Source organism: Mesocricetus auratus, unplaced genomic scaffold (assembly GCF_017639785.1).
Source record: "Mesocricetus auratus isolate SY011 unplaced genomic scaffold, BCM_Maur_2.0 Super-Scaffold_100047, whole genome shotgun sequence".
In the NCBI taxonomy this organism is placed as follows: Eukaryota; Metazoa; Chordata; class Mammalia; order Rodentia; family Cricetidae; genus Mesocricetus; species Mesocricetus auratus.
Genome location: NW_024429224.1, coordinates 771,760 through 789,032, shown reverse-complemented (window position 1 = coordinate 789,032; position 17,273 = coordinate 771,760). Strand labels below are relative to the sequence as shown.

The 17,273-nt window shown below is 51.7% G+C and overlaps 1 protein-coding gene across 9 annotated transcripts in view; it reads left to right on the top strand.

Annotated features, from left to right (window-relative positions):
- Positions 1-17,273, top strand: part of Ggta1 (glycoprotein alpha-galactosyltransferase 1 (inactive)) — an 88,394-nt gene that overhangs the window by 34,235 nt on the left and 36,886 nt on the right. For 5 of the 9 annotated variants that reach the window (XR_005873162.1, XM_013122046.3, XM_021234086.2 and 2 more), the window contains exon 2: positions 9,979-10,083. The exons of 2 other annotated variants lie outside the window; for them this stretch is intronic. The gene's annotated coding sequence lies outside the window, so the exon portion shown is untranslated. 2 more of the 9 variants (XM_040735600.1, XM_013122047.3) reach the window with 2 other exon arrangements.

Genomic DNA, 17,273 nt, shown 5'->3' with positions numbered 1-17,273 from the left:
GGAATCCACGGTAGACACCTTCAAAGGTGACCTCAGAATCCTCTAGAAATCCCTGGAGCTCAGAGTAAACTGGTGACCGGAACCTTGGTTGTTGACATCACAGGTCACTACTCATCTTAGTAGGGGGACGGTGGCTTCAGGCCCCAGGACAAAGGCTGTGCCATTGTAGACCCACATAATGCCTGGCACCATCCAGGTGCTGATCTTGGTGCTAAACAAATATTTACCTAACAGATGAGTAAATATATAGGCAGCTAGTTTCCTCTGATTTGGACCAGTGGCTTACAGATGTTTTTAAATTATCGTTTGCTAGACAAGTGCTAAGCCAGTGAGCTCCATAGCTAGCCTTCTTGCAGATTAAATATATTTGGGTGTGGGTGTGGGTGTGGCATGTATGTGTAGTTCAGGGGGAATCCTGTGGGGGAGGTGGCTTTCTCTTTCCACCATGTTGGCCCTGGGTGTCAAACTCAGGTCATCAGGTAAGGCAGTGAATGCCCTAACCCACTAAGCCATTTTACTGCCCTTTCGCACACTTATGGGCTATGAGGAGGCAAGAAAGAGCTCTTGCTCTTCCTGAACCACTCAGTAGAGACAAGTCACCAGAGTCATTGGATTTCCTGCTGAGGGAGCCATGGCCCTGCCTCCAAGGCTGTATCAAGGCCCGGGTAGGAAAGGTGATTCAGCAGTGTTTGGGAATTGCTCCGTCCATGCCAAGGCAGGGCTTTTTTCAGGCCCGGGGTAGATAGTGGGCTCTAGATACACAGATCTAATGGTGCCAGAGCCTGTGAGGAGAGTTCTGGAATCATCATCACTGTGGACTGAGAAACCGTTACTTACTGGGGATTTGCTAACCCAGGCACTCTGCCACACACGTCATGGGTGCCATCTCTTTGTGATGTCTGTGAGGGGCTTTGCTGCTCACAGGAGAAACCAAGTCTTTAGAGCCCAGTTTGCCCAAGGTCTTTCATCCAGTCGACTCCTGGAGATGTAGGCTCCATCTCCTGGCTGAGGAGAGCTGGGGATAGCTTGTCCCTTAGGCACTAGGGACCGTAATGCAAGCTGCTATTTCCTAAGTAGGTTCCATGAACTTTACAGATTTGTTGATCTTCTTGATAATTCAAAGACCAAATTTTTAGAAAATTGGGTGTGGGTCTTATTGCATTGCCCAGGTAGGTAGCCTTGTATCCTTGGGCTCAATGAATTGTTTTCCTTGGCTGTTGTGATTAGATGAGAGCCATACAGTCTGGCTAAGCACCCCCTCCTCTTCCTTCTCCATCTCCCCCTTTTACTTCTGTAGTATAGGGATCCACCTTAGGACCTCACTCATGCTAGGTCCCACGCTCTGTCACCCCTGTGGATAGTTAGTAGACTCAGGCTCAGGGAAGTTGATGTCCAGGGTCATAGAATAAGAGCTGTCTCATTCAAAGACTGAAAACCTTTCCCCAGTGACCTGAATTAGTTATTTTGTTGGTTGGTTGGTTTGAGAGGTTTTTTGTTATTTTTTTTAACTTCCTGCTAGAACCTCTTCTATTAGGCATGAATTCCTGAAAGTGTTTTTATGCTTGACTCAATTTATTTTAAGAGATTGAGAAAAATCTAATAGGAGGGGGAAAATCTAATACAGAACAGTTTCAGGATTTTCCAGTAAATGCTTTTACCCTTGGGCCATGCACAGCTTCCTTTGAGTTTGTTTGTCTCCCTTTTCCAAGAATCGCATCAGTCAAGTTGCAGAAGTCCCAAGAGAGCAAGACCAGCCTGTGCGAGGAGTCTGTGGGGTTCGAGGAGGCATGGGGGAGGGCGCTTGTGAGTCAAGACTTCACTGGCCTACACCTCTCCAATGCTGGGGCTAAAGGTGTGTGTCGTCACTCCCGTCTGGTGATCAGCCTGATGGAATTTAAAATCACCACGGAAACACACCCGTGATCATGTGTAGGAAGAGGATGTCTCAGGAAGGGTTAATTGGGAAGGGAAGAGCTACCCTAACTGTGGGCAACACCGTTCTGTATGCTGGGGTCTTGGACTGAACAAAAAGGTGAGAGCAGGGGCTAAAGGGATAGTTCAGTGGTTATGAGCACACACTGCTCTTACAGAGGACCGGGGTTCAGTTCCCAGCACCCGTGTTGGGCAACTTAGAAACAGCCTGAACCTCCAGCCCCGTGAGGGCCCACACCTCTGCCCTCTGGGGATATCTGTGCTCACACACATAATTTAGAAACAATACAATTAAATCTCTTTTAAAGAGGAAGCCAGCTCAGCACCAGCGTTCATCTCTGCTTCCTGACAACAGTTGTGACCAACTGCCTCACTCTCCTGCTGCTCACCTTCCACACTGTGAGCCATAGCCATAGACTGTGAGAGCCATAGACTGTGAGCCATAGCCATAGACTGTGAGCCATAGACTGTGAGCCATAGACTGTGAGCCATAGACTGTGAGCCATAGCCATAGACTGTGAGCCATAGACTGTGAGCCATAGACTGTGAGCCATAGCCATAGACTGTGAGAGCCATAGACTGTGAGCCATAGCCATAGACTGTGAGCCATAGACTGTGAGAGCCATAGACTGTGAGCCATAGACTGTGAGCCATAGCCATAGACTGTGAGCCATAGACTGTGAGCCATAGACTGTGAGCCATAGCCATAGACTGTGAGCCATAGACTGTGAGCCATAGACTGTGAGCCATAGCCATAGACTGTGAGCCATAGACTGTGAGCCATAGCCATAGACTGTGAGAGCCATAGACTGTGAGCCATAGACTGTGAGCCATAGCCATAGACTGTGTGAGCCATAGACTGTGAGCCATAGACTGTGAGCCATAGCCATAGACTGTGAGAGCCATAGACTGTGAGCCATAGACTGTGTGAGCCATAGACTGTGTGAGCCATAGACTGTGAGAGCCATAGACTGTGAGCCATAGACTGTGAGAGCCATAGACTGTGAGAGCCATAGACTGTGAGCCATAGCCATAGACTGTGTGAGCCATAGACTGTGAGCCATAGACTGTGAGCCATAGACTGTGAGAGCCATAGACTGTGAGCCATAGACTGTGAGAGCCATAGACTGTGAGAGCCATAGACTGTGAGAACCATAGACTGTGAGCCATAGACTGTGTGAGCCATAGACTGTGAGAGTCATTGTGGCTATAGACTGTGAGAGCCATAGACTGTGAGCCATAGACTGTGAGAGCCATAGACTGTGAGAGCCATAGACTATGAGAGTCATTGTGGCTATAGACTGTGAGAGCCATAGACTGTGAGCCATAGACTGTGAGAGTCATTGTGGCTATAGACTGTGAGAGCCATAGACTGTGAGCCGTAGTTGCAGACTGCAAGCCATAGCAGACTCTTTTCTTGCTTTTTGGTAGAAAAAGAACAGCTGGGCCTATGCTACTTCTGCACCACCATAGGAAGGACTCTGAATTTCAGCCTGGCATCCGAAAGGATGAGTGGGTATTAAAAACAGACCCAGGCAGGTGTGGGTGGTACAGACCTGTAATCCCAGCACTTGGAAGCCAAGACAGGAGGATTACACGTTCCAGGCCAGACTGAGCTACATAGCAAGTCTTTGTTTCAAACCAAAACAAAGTCCGAGAGGGCCCATGCTTGCCCATGCTTGGAAGCATACTTGGAGGTGACTTTTGCAGGGGACAATTCTGTGATTTAGCCTCCACCTGTCAGATGACTCACAACAGGAACAAACCAGAGCCTTTCTGCAGATACATTCCTGATTTTCTGGGGGTGACCCTGAGCCCCACCCCACATCTGTATAGCAAGGGCAGACTGCCCACACTGGAGGGTCTCAGCAAAGAGACAGGGCACCACAGGCAAAACACAGGAGACGCGTCCCAAGCCCAGAGGAGAAGGGCCCATCGGTGGGTACTGGGGAGCCCTCTATCCCCCATTGGCCACACTCTGCCTGGGCAACGGTTGGTGAGAACGGGGACCTACAGATGCCTTTAGCATCTGTGCACACAGAATGCTTTTGCCAGTGCATGCTGAAATCAGGCAGGGAATGAGCAGGACTCTGGGTCTTTCACACTCCATACCACCCGGTGCCTGGGGAATGCCCTCATGTCTGTGGATGGGCTTGGTTCTGGTGGGTGGGTGTCTTAGTCAGCGTTTCTATGGTGAAGAAGCACCATGTCCAAAAGCAAGCTGGGGAGGAAGCTGGCTTACAACTTCCTCACTTCCATCCCCGAAGGAAGTCGGGACAGGAACCCTGAGGCCGGAGCTGGTGCAGAGGCCATGGAGGGTACTGCTCACTGTCTTGCTCAGCCTGCTTTCTTATAGAACCCAGGACCACCAGTTCAGGTACGGCCCCACCCATAATGGGCCGGGCCCTCCCCATCAATCATTAAATAAGAAAATGCCTTTTAACCGGATCTTAGGCCGGTGTTTTCTCAACTGAGGCTCCCTCCTTTAAGATAACTCTAGCTTGTGTCAGGCTGACATAAGGCTGGCCAGCACCTCTGAAGTCTGTCCGGAAGGAGCTGCTTGTTTTGAAAGGAGCTCCGTGGGAAGGGCGGCACTCACGTGGATATAAGGAGTTATTGGCTCTGGGGTCTTGTCAAAGTTACCTAACCCCTGAGCTGCAGTTTTCTTGCCTGGGGAAATAGGAAGGTGGCCCACTGTGTGCAATGAGGCCATCATTAAGGTTTCCTTGGGGCTGGAGTGATGCTCAGAGGTTAAAAGCACCTGCTGTTCTTGCCAAGAACCGTTTGATTCCCAGCCCCCACATGGCCGCTCACAACTGTCTGTAACTTCAGTTCCAGGGGGATCTGATGCCCTCTTGTGGCCTCTGCAGGCAGTGCACATGTGCAGATATAGCATTCTGGCAAAACACTGATGCATCAAGCATTTGAGACAAGGTCTCACCCTGGCTGTCCTGGAACTCGCTCTGTAGACCAGGCTGGCCTTGAACTCACAGAGGTCTGCCTGCCTCTGCCTCCCGAGTGCTGGGATTAAAGTGTGTGCCACTATGTCTGGCTTTTTTTTTAAGGCATCTTGTGAGGATGAGCTTGACCTCACACTGAGATGTGTCTTAAAATTCAGAGTCGAAACAGGTATATAACTGGTTGGCACGCGCCCTTCCCCTAGGAGGGTCAATGCAGCCGCTGGGAGAGAAGATTGGCGGAAGCCTGGGAGGAGAGGCAGGTTACCACTGGCATAAAGAGCCCGAGAGAAAGAAAGGAAGACAGGGCAGGGGAAAAAGAAGAAGACACAGGGGAGGCGAGTGCGGCTTCTTCCCTTTAGGTCATCTAGAAGGCCATGCTGCTGGCCAGCTGAGGACCCAGCACTCAGACAGCAAGGCCGAGGTACAGGAACTGCCCCGGGAGACTAAGAAACAGACAGAGGCCAGACTGGGGGTCTCCCGCTCTCCTGGTGCTTCTGACTCTCGGCAGAGAGCCCAGAAAAAGTGCCTCTGCTGCTGTCCTGTGCTCCTGCCTGCCTGGGTGGCTGCTGTCTTCCCATCATTGCTAAGCAGCTCTCCTGGCGGGCTCCGGGCTACAGCATGCCTTCTAGCTCCAAAGGAACCAACGGCTCCAAAGCCAGAGCTGTCAGCTGGAGCCTGGTTGTATGCTCCAGGTGCCAGGAACAGATGTCCAGAGAGAAAAGCGGCTCACCTTTGCATCTGGAAGAGTTGAAGGAGGCGCACTACACACAGGTGGCGAGAAGTCAGAGCTGGGACAGACCTGCCGCTCCCTCCCTGTGGACACAGCAGTCATGGCTTCTAAGGGGTCAATAGGACTGGCCCCCTCCTCATTAATGGCAGAGAGGATTAGATCAACCCTAGGCCACAGTGGGAGGTCTGGTTGGAGCTAGGCAGGACAGGCAGTGTGCATTATCTGCGACTATGAATTGCTGGGGGAGACTCAGCAGTGGACCAGTGAGATGACTCAGGGGGTGAAGGTGCTTGCTGCCAAGCCTGATGACCCGAGTTTGATCCCTGACTCACACAGTAGATGGAGAGAGCAGAGTCTCAAAAGCTGTCCTTTAATCGTGTGCACTGTGGCATGTGCACCCCCCAAATAAGTACGCAAAAATTAACAAATAAATGCAATTTTTAAAAGCTGGGGGGAAAAAGATGATTATTCCAATTTATCTGGGACAGAGGCTCATGGGAGCAAATTCTCTTGAGCACAGTGCTTCTTTCTGAGGCTGCCACCGACATCATTTCAGAGGTGCTGCTCCGGTAAAAGCCGTGACCAACAGCAATCTAGGAGAAAAGGGTTTATTTCACCTTACAGCTTGCAGTCCATCATGAAGGGAGGTGAGGGCAGGAATCTGGAGTAGAGAGCGGAGGATGCTGACCCCGGCATTCAGGCCCACATGCCGGTGACAGCCCTGCCCACCGTGGGCTGGGCCCTCCCTGCTGATTGGCAGTCGTGGAGGCTCCTCCTTCCTGGGAGACTTTAGTTTGTGTCCAGTTGACAAAAACTACCCAGGTTGGCGGCGGTTCTAACAGCCATGGGGGCATCACCCTTGAAATCTCTTCCCAAGGCTGATAAGGTCGACACATGCATTCCTGACACGCTGTAAAACAAAGCGTGCGAACTGACAGAGCTGAGGTAAAACTGTGTCCTTCTGGAGGACAGGCCCGGCCAGTTGGCGATGGTTTGCGCCTGCGCCTGTGGCCCTCACGCGGTGCCGGCTTCCACCCACATTAGCATTCCCGCTTCTCAGACGTGGCAGTACAGGCACAGAGGTGTCAAGTCTCCCAGGATAGTGTGGCCCACGGGACAGAGTCGTAACTGGCATGGCCCAGCCCCCCAGTCACCCTGAGACATGGTCATCCCCGTCACTCGCTTGCTCGGCAAGCACGTCTTTTGTGACCGTCCCAGGCAGATTTGGGATTCTACAAATGACAGTGTGAGTTGTGGTGTGAGTTGTGCTCCCTGCCAAGAACACTTAATCCCCACATTCCCACAGAGGTGAGAGGGGTGGGAATCAACCCGCATGGCTCCCGGCCAGAAGTGAATTGGAACAGAGGCAGGGCTCCCCACTCTGGGATAGCAGCTGCCGGCCTCTCTGGATGGACAACGTGGTCAGACCCAAGGACCGAGGATGGCATGTCCAGATCCATCCATCTGTCCGTCTGCCTGTCTGTCCGTCCATCCGTCCATCCGTCCGTCTGTCTGTCCATCCGTCCGTCCATCCATCCCATTCTCCCTCCCTCCCTCTCAGTAACACCTGCCTGCCACACCAGCTGACCTGGAGAGTCTCCTCTGGAGACCCCAGGGAGGAAGGGCAGTCCAGGATGTGTCAAGGGAAGCATCTCAGCTGGATACCCTGACCCTCAGAACTTCTCCCTTCATCTGTGAAAATGGTGGAGGACGTTTTACAGGCCATGCGGAGGGTGGTAGTGAGGGTCCCCTGAGGTAATGAGGGAGGCTGCTTGCAATGTTGTGGAGTGTGTGGGGGGGGGCTGGGATGCTCAGGGGACTCCACGAGGAGCTGGGGAATGGGTAAGGAGCTTGCCCGGTATGCACAAAGCTCTGTTAGGATTCCACCCCCAACGCTGCAAACATCCAAAGAGGCCACGCTTATTTTAGCACAGCCTTTCCACCCACCCTGCTGCCTCTTCCTCCCCCAGCGCCCTTGGTCCCAGAGCAGACCATAGCTGCATCCTTCCAAGGGGCTCAGTCCGCACGAGCAATCCAGGAGGAGGAAGAGGCAGGGCCTATCCATGATATGGGGGCCCCCAGGGATGTGGAGGGGGGACTGGGGCCAGAGAGTGCACACAGCTTCCACCAGGGAGCCCTCTGGAATTTTCCATCCTTAACATACTCATGGAAAGAGCCTGTTAATGAGGCCCACTTGCGTGTCTTCACTGAGTGGACTGTGTAACCAGAACTTACCACCCTAGGGAGCCACCATCCCATTTCTAACAGCATAGGTCAATTCTATTGCATAGAATTTTAAGTGGAATCATATAGCTCATGCCCTGTCCCTGCTTACCTCGGTCCACTTTTTTTTTCTTTTTTTGGTTTTTGGTTTTTTTGAGACAGAGTTTCTCTGTGTATCTTTGGAGCCTGCCCTGGAACTCGCTCTGTAGACCAGGCTGGCCTTGACTCACAGAGATCTGCCCGCCTCTGCCTCCTGAGTGCTGCTACTCTCTCGGCTTTTTGAGACAAGGTTTCGCGTAGCCCAGCTGCCCCCCACCTCTGAGCTACAGCAGTGGCTGGGCCACTCCCCCAGGACCTCTAACTTCCAGGTTCCACCCACAGAAAAATCTAACTGCTGGACCCTGCCCCCACCCTACAGAGTAAAAGCCCACTCTCAGGACGTGAAATATCCCACAAGTCCCCACCCTGGAAAGTTCTGGAAAGTTCCACCTTGCAAAGTCCACCCCTTTCCCTATACAAGCTCTGCATCCTGCTCAGTTTGCTGCCGTTTCTCACCCCGAAGCAGCCACCCTCCTGGTTTTTTTCCCTCCCAATAAATCTAAATGTGAGGTTTGTTGTGTGGTGTGACTTTGAGGTGCCCCTTGGCTCCCGGCTGCCAGGATACCTTTCTGTCAGAGCTGTCATGCTTACAGGCCTCAGACTTGCTATGTAGCCAAGACTGGCCTTGGGACCCTGCCCCTGCTGAGCCACCCTCCCAAGCGCAGGGTCACGGGAGTGTACCACCACGCCCAGGGTGCATCCTCTTGGATCGTGAGTGTCTGAGTGTTGAGGCGCTTCCGTTGCTGTGACGCGGCTGCAGCTTGCCGGTTCTCCTTGCTACATGCAGGAAGCCATGGCGGCACTTGGTGGCAACTCTGTGTTTCTGATGGGGCTTGGAGTCCGGCGTGAGGTATGTCGTACTCTGATGCTCATCTCCTGGAAGTAGACTTGAGAGCAGAATGTCTGTCACAGGCCTGGGTTTCTGTGGGTCAAAGGGACATCACCAGAAGGAGTTAAGCCAGCTGCTAGGAGGAACTTCCAGTCCCTGAAGGTGGTGGTCAGCTGCCTTATGCCCTCAGAGGAGGGAGCCGTGACACTTCCTTTAGAGAACAAGAGGAAGAAACTGAGTGACCTGGGGCCCGGCCTTGACTCCTTCCTGTCTGGCGCTGGTCCCTTCCCATCGTCTAGGATTCCCAGACTTCCCGGCAGTGTCCCAGCCACTTGGGGAGGGAATGAGGCCTTGAGTACCACCTCCCTGCTCGGGCCAGTGTGTGCGGTCCTGCTTCTGGGAACAATGGGCCTTTGGGAAAGCCCAGCTGGCGACAGGGACTCGCCCAGCAAGCGCACAGCGCTGGGCTCCATCCCTCGCATCACATAACTGGATGTAGGGGTGCACACCTATCGTCCTAGTGCTGTTGACAAAGCAAGAAGGCCAGAAGTCCTATCCTGGGCCACACAGTGATTTCATAGGTGACTTGAGACCCTGCCTTAAAAAGAAGGGGAAAATAAAAAAGGAAAAAGCCCTAGCCGGAAACCCCCCTCCATGAGTTGCCTCCAATGGGATGGTAAGGGATAAGGTGTCCCTTCAGGAGCAGGTGTGGCCTCCGTGGCCTTTCCAAGTTCATATAGTGAGGACTTCTGTGCGGAGATCCACACTGTTTTCCAAAGCACAGCGTTCCGTAAGACAGAGCAGCTTTCCGGAGCCAGGCTGTGGAGGAAGAGCCTCCTCAGAACCACGTTAGACCTCCGCTCACCTCTCTCTGCTCTGGGCTGTCTCGCACACTTCCCCACTGGCTTTTTCCTGGGAGGTGCGACTCGAGGTTGTCTGCATCCCACATGGCTCGCAGTTTTCCCTGGGAGTGGGTGATGTGGACGGTGGTGACCTCCTCTCCTGTGACTCCCGGCCTGGTTTGGTCCTGTAGTTTTCTCTTGGCCAGGGAGTCGGAGGATGGCCCGGAGCACCAATTCTGCTTTGGCATGTAGGTCTGAGTCAACAGCCCGTTTCCCGGGGCTGAGCAAACAAAGCCTGTGGCTGCTGCTGAGGGATCTGTCTGCCCACCCCCCTCCTGAGACAGCTGTTTATTCTTCTGACAGGAGCTGGAACACTGCACCTTCCCTTCCTCTGAGCCCTGCCTCCTGCAGGCCGGAGCTCAGGAGAGCTTTGCTGTCTGCTCCTGAGGCAGCACAGCGGACGATGAGGTACGTGCTTTGGTGAAAGGATTTGTGCCTGCCTTGGGTCACCAGGAGCTACTGTTAGGCCACCGAATGGTCCCATCCGAGGGAGGATTCTTGCTCTCTCCCTAACCTTTCCCCAGTGGCTCTGGAAGCAGGGGCTGCTGGAAGGCCGGCCCGGGGATTGTGGCGGTGAGTTTCACTTTATTTCCCTTCTCAGGGCCCAGTGCTGTGCCAGTCAAGGCTGCAGCCTGGAGCTCTCTGTGCAGGACCAGGGGCTGAGGCTTGCATGGGGGCAGGGCACTGTGTGGGAGTGCTGAGTCTTCTCAGGACAGCACAGCACTTGCCTAGCACGTCTGCTGCTGTAGGAAACCTCTGGTGCGTGATTCCTGGAGCAGCCAGGAAGAAATGGTAGCTGGATCCCGGCTTTAGAAGGAGACTGAAGGGGAGGCAGTGAGAGACACCTCTCAGTAAATGTGTTCTGCCTCCCATGGTCTGCGATGCCTGGAGTGACAGTTGACCATGGGAAGTCAGAGACCTGGCTGACATTTTCCTGGATCTGTGTTTATTCTGACCCTTTTGTTATTAGCATTCTCTGTGTGTGTGTGCACGCGCGTGCATGTGTGTATGTGTGTGAGTGTGCATGTGAATGCATGTGTGTGCATGTGTGTACATGTGTGTATATGCATGAGTGAGTGGGTGTGCGCACACAGGCAGTTGTGAGCTACCTGATGTGGTTGCTAGGAATCAAGTCGCAGGCCGTCTGTAAGAGCAGAAAGCCTCTTCCCAATGAGCCAGCTCTCCAGCCCTGAATCCAACCTTCTTAATGAAAAGCATAACTGGAAGCTGGCTTTTTGTTTTCCCCATCAATTGCATCGTTTTTTTCTCCCCATGGGGAATTTATAATAAAATGGTCCCCCTTACCCTTACCCTGACACTTCCCCACTGCCAAGAACAAGACCTCGTGGCAGACCCTCTGACCTTAAAACCCATTGCTTTTGAGCGCAGTCAGCGACCTCAGGCCAGCTCCCCCTTCACCCAAGCTTGCTCTCGGCCAGAAAGAAGAGCCGTGGTCACCACAGTGACCACTGGCCATTGTGAAGGGGAAAAGTGACGAGAGGTGCACAGGAGACACCTCGCTAGTAGCAGAAGATGACCCAGTTAGGGCCCCCAGTGGATCTGAGGACAAGCTGGCCATAGCTGATGTTTGGCCATCTTGGGCTCAGTTACAGTGTGATAACCCTGAGTGGCACAAAGAGACTTGAGTCTTTCTGTGATGACTGACAGGGCCTTGGAGGCGGGTTCCCTGGGTGGAACCCAGCCCAGTGTGTGCTGAGCACACGGGCAAGTTGCGTAGCCTTTCTGAGCCTGTTTTCTTGTCTGCAAAATGAGATTAATAATATAGTTCCATCACGGGGCTGTTGAGGCAGGCAGAACCGAAAGACAGCCGGAGAACTGTTTAGTCTGGCAGGGCCTGACCGGGCTCAGGAAGGATGCAGGTATTTGTAGTCCAGAAGCAGACTAGATCGGGGGCAGGGTGTAAGGAAAAGAATTTACAGTTGTAGATACAATGTTAGGTAGGGAAGTGAGTGTGTAGACTATGAGGATGGGTATCACGGTAGGTAAAAAAGGCCAAGTCCTTCAAACATGACATTCAGAAAACAATAATAAAATGATAGAAAAACTGGAAAATGGATGAGCTGTGTGGAGCTCTATGATACATTTGCTATATTTGGCTGCAAACTTTAAAAGTACTTTTATTCCTTTTAATTGCGTCCATGCATGTGTGTCAGTGTGAGGTACATCCACACGGTGCCCTCAGAAGCCGGAGACATTGAGTCCCTGCAGTTACAGTGACGGTGAACGGCCTGACATGGATGCTGGGGACCAACTCTGCCCTCTGAAAGAGCGGTGTGCACTGTATACTGATGAGCTGTCTCTCCAGCCCCAAGGCTATAGACTCTTGGATCCTATCAGTATCCCGACTAAGATGCTCTAGGCCATAAAATTATTTTTGTTACTACTACTACTAATTTTGCTACTGCTATGAATTGTAATTATCTGTGTTTTCCCATGGTCTTAGGCAACTCCTGTGAAAGGGTCATTTGACCCCCAAAGGAGTCATGGCCTACAGGTTGGGAACCGCTGTTCTAACATCATTTTTTTTATCTTAAATTGCATTTGTTTAGTGTGTAGGGGGTTGGGAGGGCGTTTGGTGGTCAGAGGACAACTTTTAGGAGTCATTTCTCTCCACCACGGAAGACTCTGGGACCCAGAGATGGAGCCCAGTAGGGAAGCATAAGAAAAAAGAAAAAAAAAACAAAAAGAAAACAAAAAGTCTTACTCCATCGTACTTCACAAGTGGTTGATGCTCGCTACTGAGCGTTGGCAGAACTGCTTTTGACTCCATAGTTAGTTGTCAGCAGTGCCATATCTGGGACGGTCTGGAGGATTTCCTGCTCGGGTGGCTTCAGGCAGATCCCCAGAGAGTGTCATTCTTCGTTCCTTGACAGGTAGTGCAGTAGGCTGGCCAGGTCTAGGTGGCAGTTTGGGGAGGCACTAGAGGCCTTGAGCAGGGAGAAGGTGGGTCCTGGGTACTACACACGGTTCTGGGGCCCTGGTGGGTAAATGGGGCCATCTCCATGTTGCCCCTGGCAGCCTCAGACAGCTACCAGAGCTGGCCAGGGGCTCCTCCAGACTCTAGGGGATTCCTTTTACTCTAGAAAGTGCGCGCGTTTCCTTCCACCTGTGCTTCAGATACACTGGTTGGCCAAGGAGTCTGTCATCTGATGAGTCTAGGAAAGGCACATGGGATAGGCCCTGGGACTGGAGAGTGGGAAAAGCCTGGAGGAGAGGGCCAGTCCTAGGACTTCTTCATCAGCTGTGAAACTGCTCCCCTTGGTCTTTGAAAAGGATGGGGCTTGGACACTTTCCTTGCCTGGTCTTGGCAAATGCCTAATGTGGGCACCCACGAGAGGCAGCGGGATATTTGGCAGCAGTCTTGCCCCAGACTGGGCAGAGCGGGGTTTCCCTGCTTGTATTGGAGTCTTGGGCTCATCCCAACTGCCCTGTGAGGTGTTGCTATATGAACCTGAGATTCTTGTCTCTGGTGGAAATACAGCTCTGCATCCCTTTCTCCCTAAAGAACATTGTCATGGTTACAGCTGCAATTCTTGGAGTACATGCAGACTGCCTGGCCCAATGAGCCACGTAGGCATGGTCTACCTCTGTCCTTATTGTACCTGAGAAAGAACCTCAGGACAAAGCAACTTCCCCAGGGGATACGTCTGGGACCTCGCCAGGGTCAGAGTCTTCACCTAGTCTAATTTTTAACTGTAGTGCTGGATTAATACTCTGGGCTATAACTGAGGTTTGGGGGAACCAGAGGATTATGTTTTAGGCTGAGGATTATATAGTAGTGAAGCATGGAGTTCCACTGTGAGCAGTGTGTGTGTGTGGGGGGGGGGCATGTGGAGCGTGGAGTTCCATCTGGAGCAATGGGGGGGGTTGTGGGCGTGTGTGGGCACCCGCATGCTCACTTGTATGCAGTCAACAGACAACAATATCTAATTTGTTACCTGTTGCTTTGTTTTCCTTTGTAACACTGGTCACTATGGAACACTATAGCCTGTTTAGCCTTTTGCCCCACCCCCAGAGTGGAGGCTTGTTTATTGACGTATGGTTGTTTCAAGATGTGGTAGTACCCAGTGTCCTAGTCTGCAGTGGTTGACGGGTCTGGGTGACTCTCATTGACTTGTCTACTTCACAAACATATGGGTGTACCTACCAAGTATCCTTCAGGGACTGTACCAGCCTGGAGTCATCATGCCTGGCCATTATGGGAGGAAGAAGACTGGGTTCCAGGCCACGGTGGCAGGGTTGCAGGCAGGGAGGCAAGGGCTTCCTAGGAGGCTGGTTTTCTTTGGCAAGTGCTTTCTCCCTGACTGTCCCCTGCTCTCCACAATAATGGTAATGGCTTTTCCAGGCCCTTCTGCATTCATTTTCCAGCTGAGGTTCACCTTTTACCCTGATATGAGATGGAGAAAACAGGATTGCCCAGCGTAATGTCCAGAGAGGAGTTGTTTGGAAGGAATGTTTGGCTCTGTGAGGTTCTCTGTGAGGTGCTCATTGAGCCATGAGGTGGAGTCAGGAAGGTGGAGGCTTCATGGCATGGCTCTGCCTTGTGAAATGCCACCAGCGTCAGCACAGGTCCCAGGAGTTGGGGTGCGGGTGCTCGCTCATCTGAGAACCCATGCAGGAGCCGAGCTCTGCAGAGTTGAGTCTGAGAACCCATGCAGGAGCCGAGCTCTGCAGAGTTGAGTCTGGGAGTGGCCAGAGGATGGACTTAGAGACAGATGACAAGAGCATTAAGTCAGACGGTCTCAGAGGTGGTAGAAGGGTCCCACGCCATCACATCAGCCACTGGGCCAGCTAAGGTCACCCCGGGACCTCCTATATGATTCAGACTTATTTCTTTTCTTTCTTTTTTTTTAAAGCATGACTTCCACTTTTATTTTTCCCTGATGTTTTTTCTTCTGCTGTTCTGAAGCTACCTCTTTATGTGGTGGAGGTTGTGGGGCAGCAACTGCATGTCTAAATGGTAGTGGTAGTGATGGTAGTGGTGGTCATGGTGGTGGTGGTGGTCGTGGTTGTTGTGGTGGTGGTGTCTGGTCCTTCGGGGCTGGCTTCACGAGATCAGTTCCTGACCACCTTGCTATGAATAGCACAGGTCGAACAGTAATACAGCTTGATACAGAGTTTGGGAGCACATGAGCATCGAAGACTCTTGCTTAGGAAATGTCCCTGGTGGCAGCAGCCACTACAGTGTTCCAATGATGAACTTCTTAATGGCCTTATCCTTGGACATACACCAGGCGTAGTTTGTGCAGTGACTTGGCTGCTTATGCCCAAAGCCCTCTCCCCGTTCCTCCCTCCCTCCCTCCTCTGTCTCCTTCTCCTATTATTGTTATTATTATTATTATTATTATTATTATTATTATTATTATTATTATTATTATTATTATTATTTTGGTCATCTTGGAGCCAAGACCTGAAAGAAGTCAAACTTATTTCTTTCCTGGCAGGGAAGACATCTGCCCACCACTCTTAAGAAGCAAAGTTTTGAATGTTCTGAGAGGCATAGAAGGAGTTGTAGGCTACTTTGTCTGCCAAATGTCTCATTGGTCCAGAGAGAAATACAAAATGGTTTTAAAAGAGTAATTGGCCATCCAGCCAGCTCCTCTTTCTCTGGAGACTTGGGTTACTTGGAAGATTCTAGAAAGCTTGTTGTTACCCATTTCTAGCACTTCACTCCGCTAGCTTTTCAGTTCACGAGGCGGGGTGATAAGCCGTGGCCAGCAGGCAGATGCTTTCAAGATATCAGTGAAGCCCAGAATGTGCTTCTGATGTGAATTCCTGAAATCTAAAAACGTCACCCCCACCCACCAGGATGTTGATGGTGGGGATCCAGGTGCCGGTCTGGACGCTCTGGTGGCACAGGCAGTGCTGCTCTGTATCATGCCCTTTCCAGTTGGGAGAGGCTTTGCTTTTGATCCCTGGTCAGCGGGGTTGGTGCAGCTGAGCCAGGCTCACCCTTGCCTCTCAGCAGGCACAGGCTGCCCTAGAGTCTGAAGTTAGTCTCCCTTTGGACCAGCTTACTCAGGCTGAGCTGGAACAGATGGTGAAACCTTAATTTGCATCCATTTGTATAAACTGTTCTCAGTCCAGGGCTCTCCTCCCTGCAAATGTCTTGAGCATGTCTGAAGTGTCAGCCCTCGTGTTCAGCGAACCTCCCAGCAGCCTCTCTCTTACGAACATCAGTAATGAAGACTAACATCTTGAAAAAACATGTATCCTATGTTATGGCGTGGTTCTGAGATCATTACTACCTCTCTCTCTCTCTCTCTCTCTCTCTCTCTCTCTCTCTCTCTCTCTCTCTCTCTCTCTCTCTCTCTCTCTCTCTCTCTCTCTCTCTCTCTCTCTCTCTCCTGAGGCAGGGTCTCATAATGTAGCCCTGGAACTCATGATGATCTGCCTGTTTCTGCCTCCTGAGTTCTGGGATTAAAGGCAGGCATGTGCCAGTGTGTGCATGGGTGTGCATGTGTGTGTGTGTGTGCATGTGTACATGTGCATGTGTGTGCGCATATGAGTGTGTGCACATGTGTGTGTGTGTGTTCGCACATGTGTGTGTGTGCACCTTGAATTACAAAAGGATGTTTAGTTTTCCAAAATTTTTATAGAGGTGGGGATGAGGGCTGAGGAACTGTAGTTTCTTGTGTAAAGTCAGGACTCAAGGGGCTGCAGAGATGCTCAGAGGTAAAGAGCACTGGCTGCTCTTCCAGAAGATCCGGGTTCACATGCCACATGAGGTACCACCTAGCACCTCACAACTGTCTGTGGCTAGGTTCCAATGCACGTGAAATAAATATGTAGGTAAAATTTTAAAAAGAAAAAGAAATGAGGGCTCAAATCCTGATCCACTGCCACAGCTCAGACAGATCTTCTCCGGCTCTCGGTCTGTGTGGGGCGTCCTTGAGTGTGATGACGTCTGTTTCTAGGCGGGCTTGGCTCAGAGAGCTAGGGCTCACCCAAGTCATTACCTCCCACACAGACTGGGGAGATAGCGCAAGAATAACCAAAGCTCCCCGGAAGTAGAAAAGCAGCTTCCTGAAAAGTCAGGGAGGGGACGGGAAGATGAGTGGTCTTGACTGGGGCTTTTTATGCCCAGCATTCGAGCCTGCTAGGCTCAGCCTGTAGTAAACTAGGTAGTCCACCATGGACGGGCTTCTGACTGGTTCAGTTGAGTGGGTGGGGGGTGTCTCTGGTTGGGTGGGAGATAAGGTAGGGGAAATAGGCTTAGGAAGTGAGGGTGAGGGCTGGGGACTAGCTGTTGTCCTGGTCACTTGGCCTTTTAAAATCCACAGCCTCTGGGTGAATGAGCTGTGTCACACTGAAGCTGTGCTCTCAAGGCCGCCTGCCCAATGTGCTCACGTGCGGGAGGAAGGCTCTGAGCTAAACTCAGCTTTTTTTCAGCATTTGGAGCTAGTCTCTGTGATCACTTCCAGAATTAATCTGGAAGCCTTCTGCTGGCTTTTGGATGTTTCTTCTGAGATAAGCTCACAGCTTACATCTGTATTGAGCTCGTTAAGAAACCAGCTCTTCGAAAGGCCTCTTATTCCCAGCCACACACCAAAAAAGAAAAGGAAAAGGAGATGGCT